The sequence below is a fragment of the Dermochelys coriacea genome, chromosome 6 (assembly GCF_009764565.3).
Source record: "Dermochelys coriacea isolate rDerCor1 chromosome 6, rDerCor1.pri.v4, whole genome shotgun sequence".
Classification (NCBI taxonomy): domain Eukaryota; kingdom Metazoa; phylum Chordata; order Testudines; family Dermochelyidae; genus Dermochelys; species Dermochelys coriacea.
The window spans coordinates 100302575-100312975 of NC_050073.1; the positions used below are offsets into that span (position 1 = coordinate 100302575).

Genomic DNA, 10401 nt, shown 5'->3' on the forward strand with positions numbered 1-10401 from the left:
TACTTTCAGTCTACCTGCTCTTCTTTTAGATGATTTCTGCATCAGAATTACCCCTTCTTTGTTTCTTCTCCTTGACCAGCTTGCTCTGGTGTGATGCAGATGGCCATCTCATCATGCGTCCTCCTTCTAAGCTGCTGTCTGGTGAATGTTCTGTCCTTCACGACTTCATGATGTTAGAGCAATTCTTTTTTCAGTCCACATTTAAGGTATTCCACCACTTATGCTGGCAGTCAAAGAACCAATTGCTGCAGTGACCTCCTAGGGCGTGAACCTTGCACACCTTTGACAATCATCTCAGCAATCCCTTCTCCACCTTTAAGCATCACCTAAAACCTTCTCTGAGTTAGTTTTAATTCTAACCGCTATTCATTTAATATGTAGAGCCTTTCCTCTTCTTTTTCTTTTCCCCTGTAAAACTGCCCTGCTGCTTGTTTCTCAGGCTCTGACCCTGTCATCAGATCTACTTGGCTGTGTGGAGTCCCACTGAGTTGAATAAAACTATTCATGCACTTAGTCAAGCTCGTGCCTAACCGCTTGGCTGAATTGGGGCCAGAGTGCTCAGTACCTTGCAGGATTAAACATTTAATTAGAAAATGGTATTGGGGCCAGATTCTGGTCCCAAGATCCACATGAGGAAAGGACTTTCCATGTACCAGTGTCGTCTTCCTGCAGAAACGGGGCAGCACTGCCTCCATGGCACTGTCCTATCTTCTCCCATGCACCTTGTGGAGGATGCACTGTGGGTCCTGGGGTCTGCGAGTGGTGAGGCAGTGGGAAGGGGATGGGGTGGAGCAAGGTAGGTTAGGACATGTATCATCCCCCATCAGAGCTGTGCTGCCTTGGAATGCAGGAAGGATGACCCACAAGGGATACAGAGCTGGTGCAGAGGTACAGGGCCTCTCAACAGCTTGTTGTGGACTGCCACTGATTCACTTTGATCCATGCAGATCCCAGGGAACCTGTGAAGCTTGTTGGCCAATGGCACTATTGCAGAGAACACTTAGCTTCTTCCCAGGTGGGTTCACGAGGGACAGGACAGTGGGACTCATAGATCCATTGCCCAAGAGACGGGCCAAAACTGGCAGCGGTTAGAACTTTCTGAGAGAACTCTCTTGCAGAACAGTGGTAGGAATAATGGCTTTGAAAATGTGTCTATTAGTATGTAAAAATGTATTCACCTTTAGGTTATTTTTTTAATGTAGCATTTATGTCTTCCTGTTAGGCTCCTTTGACCAGCATACATTGAGTAATGCAATTTTTCTGCAGTTGGTCAGCCGTGACCTTTTCTGCTAAACCTAGAACCACCCTGTACACAAGTTAGGAGCCCTCATTTTGCATCCTGGATAAATATTCATAAAAGGGAACTCTGCAGCCTGTGCAGATATTCACAGTTGTATAAAGGGTATTTGCTTTCCTTAAAAGCATCCAGTACAGCTGATTGCTGAGGGCAGGATACTGGAGTATGTGTACCATTTGTTTGATCTGGTATGGTAGTTCCTTAGAGTTTTCCTATAATGAAGCATGATTTTATAATTAAAGCTCAGGACTGGGCATCAGGAGATCTGGATTCTATTCCCAGATATCACTGATTCTCTTTGAAGCCTTGTGCAGCCACTTAAGTTCTCTGTGCCTCAGTTTCCCCACTTCCAAATGGAAATAATGGCTCTTACTTACCTCATAAGGGTGTCTAGGGCTCAGTCCTGACATCTCACTGATGTGAAGCCAATAGGACTATTTACTTGAGGGAAAACTGTTTTTGTATCCTTGGATGGAGCGCCTCTGGAAGTTTGAAGTATTAGTTGCTGAAGTACTAATGTACAGAAATACATTTTATTTATTTTTCAATAAAGCAAAGCTGTAAGTCTGCTACAGCACATTCAAAGCATAGTAATAATCATGATTGTAGAAGAAGTGTTAATACTTTTCCCAAAGACACATCCAGTTGTGCATCTTAATTTAATACTTAATTCCAAGAGATTACAAAATGTCACCAGCAAAAATAAATACAAAATATGATGCCATTTTCTGGGAATGCTTTCAGACTCGGATGCTGCACATTAATATCTGTTTTCTCTTTACACAGAAAAACAGTATCATAAACCAGCTCATGCTGGCTATGGGAAGTGGATTAGGGTCTCATGAATGGGGCACATAAAGGGAGAACTGAGTTTGAGGAAAGAGGAAGAGAGGAGACCCTGTGAAAACTTGGTAAATAAAAAAAAGCAGGTTCCTTTTCCTACTTCCTCAAAAGTAGCCAGCAGTAGTTTCTAAATGCCTCTTTAACCTTTGCTTCAACTTCACATTTGCTTACAAGCTCACTTTCCCTTTGTTTCAACTAATCAGCTCTTCAGTTCCCTTAGGCCTTGTTTCTCAGCAGGATCACTACTGTGGATGCTGCTAAGACTAGTGCAGAAATCAAATTTGTGCATGCATTCAGTGAGACTAGAAACTGATTCTATGTTTAAAGTCAGCAAATAAAAATATTTTTGCTGTCTCATGATTAGAAATCTTCATGTGCAAATGAGTATGAACACATCATGTATGCTATCCTTTCAGAGAGTTTCGAGAGTTTGGATCAGACAAATTAAGACACCATCGAGAAAGCAAGAACATATTGAATAGATGCAACAGACTAACTGTGTCTGATGGATACTATAATTCCAATAGGCAACCTAACCACTTCATTTCAGCCGGCCATTCAGACATGGTAGTTCTCTAGGAAATGCAGAAAGTGGGCGCTGAAAAGACACATGGAATATGAGATGCAGGAAGATCCAGATAATGGGATCTCTTACATTATGCATTTGCAGAGCAGCTGTTTAATTAGGTTTTCTGCCTGACCTGAATTTCTTATGTCAATTTAGTCACAGCATTTAACACAATACCTTCTAAGCTATAGTCCGTGGTGATATTCTGTTGGTTACCTGGAGCGTGACACTGTTCATGGGTAACATAGAGCTCTTCTAGTCTTTAGGTGCAATGCATTATGGGTGTTGTAGTTCATTGATAAAATATGTGTAATACATTCATTCTCATATTTTACAGTCATCTTTATCAAAATCAGATGCCAAGTCCTGCTCCCATTGATGTCAATGTCACAACTCCCATTGGTTTCAATGGGGAGAGGGATTCTGCTATTGACTGATATTTGGTGTGCCTGCAGTATTTCACTACGATCACACACTCTCAAAGATAACCAGCAAACTCCAGTGCATCTCTCCTACCCCAAACTCACCCATCAACCCTGATCCCTTTCAAAGAAAAAGCAAATGATTTTCAATAGACCTACATTTTGCTTTAGATGGCTTTTTATTTTATACCATCTGGCAAATACCTGCCTTCTATTTGATTCCTCAGCACTTACATACCTTGTAACCAAATTCTTATTTTAAAAACATTGTTTACACCATACATTTCAATTTTCACATTTAGAATTATAGTAGCAAAAAATGCCAACCACTAAAATACACTGAAGTGCACTTGTGAAAGAGGAGAAACATGTACACTCAATGTTTATGCAGTGCTTTGCACTGACCTACCCTAACAACAGGGGAAGGAGACTATTATTAGCTCAGCATTGTAGCTGGGGGAAAGGAAGGCATAAGGGTGAAGGGCAGAGCTGCAGAAGGAGTCAGTGTTAGAGCTAGGACTAGAACTCAGGAGCTCCTGGCTTCAATTGCTGTAGAACAAACCATTCTTCTCTCCATACACACATGCTGCTACTAAAACTCCATCCAACTAGAAAGGGGACAAGAATTACAATAGATGAGGAAGGTTTCAATTTCTTTCCCATATCAAGAATGGGCTGAGAAGTGATTGCTTTGGCCATGCTTATATGATGGTGACAATAAACCAGCAGCACTTTAGTCTGTGGGTACTGGGTGGTGTTGGTAGCTGTGAATACAGGAGGTCAGACTAAATTATCTGATGGTCCCTTCTGGCCTGAAATTCTATGACACTTCTAATGAAAAAGCTGTGAGATATCGAATATGCCAAGGTCTGGGTAATTGCTAAGGTGTGATATCTACAGAATATATTAATTCTCGGTGGCTCTGCTATCTAAGACCCTGATGCTGCAAAGTCCTTCCAACCCCAATCAACTCAGAATTAGAGCTGATGATTTTTCAGTTCACTGGCAATTTCAAAAAAATTGAAAAAATATTCATTTCTGGTTGAATGAAATGTTTTATATTGACAAAATGGAAAAGTTTCATTTTGATGTAAACCATTTTTGATTTGTTGTTACATTTTTTTAAAAACAGTCATTTTGAATGAAAAAACAAAATGTTTTATTTCCAAAATGTCAATGAAATTTTTTGATTTTTTTTTCAGAAATATTTTTCAACAGCGGCAATTTGATGAAATTGCCATGAATTCATTTGCAAATTCATTTGCAAAATGGTGTTGCTGAATTTGCTTCCCCGCCCCCCCAAAAAAAGTTTCTCAGACTATATTAGTTTTAAGACTCAAGCTTCCTCTCACCTTAATGTGAAATCAGTGTACGTCCTATAATTTGAATGGAATGGCTTCTGATTTATTTTGGTGTGTTTTAGAGCCCCCTGCCTCAGAGATTCAGCATAGTGGCCAAGCGTGCTATATCCACTTTTGCATAGGGACTTCTTTCTGCATCTCAGTTACAGTCTAGAGGGAGTCCTCGCTTCTTTGAAGATAGCATATTAGCACTAAGGGGAACAACAAATATATAAGGTCTTCAGCACCATTTTAGCTACTTGCTGACTCAGGCTGGACCCGACAGCCAATAAACCTTGGAGGAATCTGCAGTTATTACAGTCTCAGCCTCTCTCTGCAAATATCATCAGAAGGTCAAGTACACAGACTCAAAATGAAAAGGGATTAAAGTACAGGAGAATATGTAATCATAATGCACAATGAATAAAACCTCCATGACTATGTAAACAAAGACATGTTCCTTTTACTTGGGTAAACATCACCTTTCTGCTATTCTTTGTTGGGCAAATATCATTTATATTTTATAATGAGATTTATCAGGAGTTCTAGTGAAAGGTTTGTTCTTTTTCTTGACCTTTCAAAAACAGAAGCTGCAGACCCATTATTAGAGGGAAGGATGGGGGCAAGAATGTCAATATGTTCCACATCATTCTACTACATACAATGAACGTAATGGCCAAAGCCACTGTTTCTGAATCACTGCCCTAATGGAGATATCCTACAGAATGTGACAGGAAATGATTTTTCAATCGAATTTTTAAACCAGTCTACAGAAAGCTATAGTAGGAACATGCTTCTCTATTAAACTCCATAGGCTGGCTTAAAATCTGACAGAAAGGGTATCAGTCTCTACTGAATTTTATAGTTTGTTGAGATATTTCTATGGTACCCTGTAGAATTTCTATAGAATTCTGTTGGTTTACTCTCTATTAATTTTATAGGACGTTTCCCTAAAAGGATAAGGCTGCTGACCCTACAAAGTCAGTTTTCAGAGGTCCCGAGAACCAAAATGTAGATGTACCTTTGATCTTATAAGGAGATATTTATCCCTAATTGCCTGTACTGAGTGGTGGGAAAGGGAGCTAACTCTGGCCCTTAGTGGCCCCATCCCTGCTAGTGACTAGCATGGCTACCTGGAGGCAGGTCAAAAAGTGATGCTTTCAGTAGTCTTTTTAACTCAAGCTGTAGAATTTAATAGAGAATCACACCTGTGGTATATTGAAAACTGCTGGAATTGCAAGCTATCCCTTTAAGAGTGTGGGTGAGTTCTCTTATGTGAAAGTGAAGCGTGTGATCTGGGGGGTCACAGTCAGGAAGGAGCCAATTCAGAAAAAGGTGGGCTGAGCTTTGCCTTTCTGCCTTAAGGAGCAGCCTGCTTTGTCTCTCTGTTTTTGGTTACTGTGTGTTGTTGTTCTGGATTCTAAGAAATGAATTAGTTTTACATTGCAACCTTCCAGCAAGAGTATTTGATGTTGTTTAACTTCTCTGTTTATAGGCCATGAGTATAACAATTCCCCTGCTCTAGATTTCTATAGACTAGTTTTAAAAATCCTACAGAAAGCTCATTCTTTAGGGCTGTGATTTGGAGGTTCTGTTTTCAACTGTTCCATCCACTGTGTATAGTAGGACTATGTGTGACTTTTTACTGTTAATCTTGCCTTTCCCTTCCTTCAATGACATGAAAATAGGTCTGCTACATACCAGATCTACTTTCCTTAAAATTCCTAAGGGTCAGAAAAAATTCTTGCTGAAGTCAATAGCAAGGCTGGCCTTACTATGAGGCGTCCGCGTCCGCCTCAGGTGCCAGACTGTGGGGGGGGCGCCACTATGACCCAGAGTTTCAAAGTTTTCTCCCAAGAGAGGGGGTATGGGGGCGTCATTGATCTCCCCGCCTCAGGTGCCAAATTGTTGTGGGCCAGCCTGGTGAATAGGAGAGGCATCCACGTAAAGTCACAATCCAGCAAAGCTGATAAGCATGTGCTTAACCGTAAGCATGTGCGTAGCTTCATGGAATTCAATTGGAACTACTCACATGCTCAGACTAAGCATATGATTAAGGGCTTTGCTGGATTGGGGTCTCATTGAAGGCAGAACTGGGCCCTCTGTATGTATAATATGGGGAGAAGAAAAGAGAACCATGCAGGACAGTTGTGTAGTCATGTCACTTAATGCACTTCTAGAAGGCACTCTCATACTATGGTGAAGAGAGCTGTAAAAGGAATAGAACAGCATATGCTGAAGGACAATGCACTGTCATCTCTATTTACACATTGCTGTACAGCCAAATTGAAATGTGTCTAATTTCATCATTTAAAATCCAGTCCAAATGAAGTCTACTATTACAACCACTGAGAAAGCTTAGACATCCTCCACCAACTACTTTGTTTATGTATAAGAAGGTAAGAAGGATTTTATTTCTCTTCTAAATGCAAATCATAATGCAGCAGGTTTGTTTTGCAGGGCTGACATTTAATTGTTTGCCCTATATCTCTCAAGAGGAGTTAAATTTATCATAAGTGTCTGGACAGAATGTCATCTGACACTAGTGTATGTCTGTTGCACAATGTACCAGGGAACGAGTAAAATTTAACTTAGTTAAAAATAACTGTATGCTTACCTCGTAATTTGGCAGGCTCCTGGATTTTATCCACTGCAATGATCAACAGACGGTACAATAATGAGACACAAATATGCAAGGGGACAAGATTGATTAATAAACTCGAGAAAACATAACCTTCCCCCTTTTCTTTCCTATATTAATTCATTCTCCCTGTTTAGATAAATACTAAATATCATTCCACAGTCATTTCTTTAGAAGCAGGTGGACTCCTTTAAACATATTTGTATTGTCACAGTGGGACGTGGCCCCTTTAAGGGGAGATGGGCTTGCTCAAAGAGAATAGGCTTATCTCAGCCACCTCTAAGTAATTACCTTGGTGATTGACTAATGAGCACCTGGACTTGAAAGGCTATCACAGCTCATTTGAAAAGAGGAGCTCCTAGAGAAGCCTACCTGCCAAACCTATCAGTGGAATGACTGGGTAGGGAGAAGGGGCAAGCAGACTGTTTGAGTGCTTGCCTACCCAGGGACATCAAATTCACACCTTTAGTTAATTTGGATTATTTTTTCTTGAAATGGGTTAGTTAAACTGCATTAAATCCATGTGTGAACACCCTCATACAGAATTCAAGTGGCCTTAATTTGATTTAGTTTAATTCCTATCCCTATTCTATAAATAGCCAGATTCTTCTGCCCTTGCTCACACTGTATAGCAGATTACTGCACATGTTTCAGAGTAGCAGCCGTGTTAGTCTGTATTCGCAAAAAGAAAAGGAGTACTTGTGGCACCTTAGAGACTAACAAATTTATTTGAGCATAAGTTTTCGTGAGCTACAGCTCACTTCATCGGATGCATTTGGTGGAAAATCTATCCATTTGTAGTATTTGTAGTATTTTTTCACCAAATGCATCCGATGAAGTGAGCTGTAGCTCACGAAAGCTTATGCTCAAATAAATGTGTTAGTCTCTAAGGTGCCACAAGTACTCCTTTTCTTACTGCACATGTGGTTCCCTTTATTTCTGCGTGACTAGCTGTGGAGTAAGGTACTACATGGTCTGATTGAAGGTAGTAGAATCTGCTCACCAAATACATTTAGAACTGGCTCCCAGCTTTGTTTTAGTTGTATTTAGAGTCCTCTTAGCCCTCTAGGGAAAACTCAAATACAGAAAAGATTGTTGCACAACTGGCAAAAGTACCCAAACCATGTTATGGACAACAGTAAAACAGGCACAAAAGCATACACTAATGCTGAAGTATCAACCCTCATCTGAAATGTCTTGATTTGTGTCATATTCTTAATATTTTAATAAACTCAGGGTCTTTTTTCCATTTGAGCTGCCAACAGACCACTGTGTCTTGTCCAAACACATGAGGTAAGCAAGATCTTCATCTGGCCTTGGCTAGACAACAATAGATGCCACAGACAGTAGTATTGGTGACACACTTCTATCATCCACTGTCCGTCTATCCATTTGTAGTATTTTTAAGGCACCTACTCCTATCATCTTGGTACTTAAAAATTGTTCCTTCTAAGTCAATATTTAGCCAATGGCCCTGCTTCATGCTGAGGGTCCCTTTGCTCCTACAAGTACTGGGGTAGATCCACAGCGGGTGTAAATTGTCTTGGTTTCATTGCAATTGATACCAGCTGAGGATCTGTCCCACGATCTTTAGAAGAAAGCTAAAATCTCTGACTGCTTGTGGCCATTAAGCAGCCTTTGGCCCTTTTGCAGGACTAGGGATAAACAATGTGGATGAATAAATTCTGCTTGCCAACATTCCCTCTGCAGTGTGTGATAAATGCATTTTTCTTCACTAACTAAAACCCAGTTGTGTCCTACAGCATAGTTGGTAAAGAAAGGCTGCTATGCTCTGTCCCAAAGAAGGCTCCATTTCAAATAAAGTGGTCCCAGTACATCTGTTTACTCCAGGTATTTCCCAGGCACCCATCACAGTGGTATCTATATACGAGTCTAAGCTCAGCATCTAATAGTGCTTCTGGATGTTGTATGCTCAGGACATATTATGGGTATAAGCAGCAGAGAGTGTGAGGTGCTATAAGAACATCAGAGAATGAGGTGACGGAGTGGATGGAATTTAGTAACTTCCACGTGGCTGCTGAGAAAGGAAAGGGATTTGTTTCACGGGATTAGAAACTGGATATAGGGACTCTCTAGGTTCCCAGGCCAAATCCAGCCTAGCACTGATCAGACGTTGCTGACATCTGAAAGCTGTACAGTAGCCTACGAGAGATACATTTGGAAGTCCCAATCCAGGTAGCAATGGATAGATGTTCACATCACAAAAACTGTCACAACTGCACGAATTGGACCCTTTTGGGTGATCTCAGCAGAAAGGCCTGTCTCATATGTAGAGTGGATCCTTCAAGGTCAGAGCTGAAGTTACCATGTCACTGTTAGGATGTTTATATTGTCCATGCTGTGCCTGTTTTATAGATACTAGAAGACTTTGCTTTTTGGGGATGTGAGGACAGCGCATTTCATGAGCACTTAAATCATGCAAAAATGGCTTTTGTTTTTGTCATAACTTTAGTCACGTTCGCATTGTGTGTGTGTGTGCATGTGTGGATACATAGATAGATAGATAGATAGATATTAATCTCTTGCCTAGTTTAATTACCTGTTTTTCAGTTACATAGGAATTGCCAGATTGGATCAAACCCAGGTTCCATCTAGTCCGGTATCCTGTCTCTGACATTTTGTTTACGTTGACCATCTGCAGGCAGCTCCCCCCTTCCCCCCGCTCCGCCCTCCCGCAGCTCCCAGTGATTGTGATTCGTCGTTCCCAGCCAATGAATACCCTAACAATATCTCAGAAAGGCAGCCTGGACAGAGACCCACTAATGTTACAGCAGCACCTCCTTATCCATGTTTTTCATTTTGCAGTGTATAATCAGAACCAAAGCTCTTATGCTATAAAAAGAAAATCTCTAAATATTTTAAATATCAGGATCAAAACATGTCTGTGGTTATTGGTTCAGTGTTTAGGTGAGCTGGAGTGTTTCATAATCATGTCTATTTGCATTTAATTTAAAAGAAAAAACAAGCAACCAAAAAGATGTAACAGAAACCACTGGAGCCTTTGGAGGACACTGAACCTGGCATGTGACATGAGAATTGCCTTTTGTAACCTTAACCCATCCCACATGCTGGTGTCAGTACTAAAGATCAGTCCAGCGCTGCTGGGTTTCACACTTGTGTTACAGGCCATTAGGGCCAAATTTTGCTTTCAGTTACATTAGTGCAGATCCTGTGAAATTAGTGGGGTTGCACTAGAGTAACTGAGAACAAAATTTGGTCTACAGAGTGCATAGAAGATCAATGGAAACACAACTATAGTCCCCTTTTGA

The 10401-nt window shown here is 40.7% G+C and overlaps 1 protein-coding gene across 2 annotated transcripts in view; it reads right to left on the reverse strand.

Moving 5' to 3' along the window:
* The window catches only part of ASB2 (ankyrin repeat and SOCS box containing 2), a 90354-nt gene that overhangs the window by 35518 nt on the left and 44435 nt on the right, over positions 1-10401 (reverse strand). For both annotated transcript variants that reach the window (XM_043517888.1, XM_038406679.2), the window contains exons 2-3: positions 7088-7120; positions 1675-1810 (exon numbers count right to left, since the gene is read on the reverse strand). The gene's annotated coding sequence lies outside the window, so the exon portion shown is untranslated. The remainder of the gene's footprint in view (positions 1-1674; positions 1811-7087; positions 7121-10401) is intronic.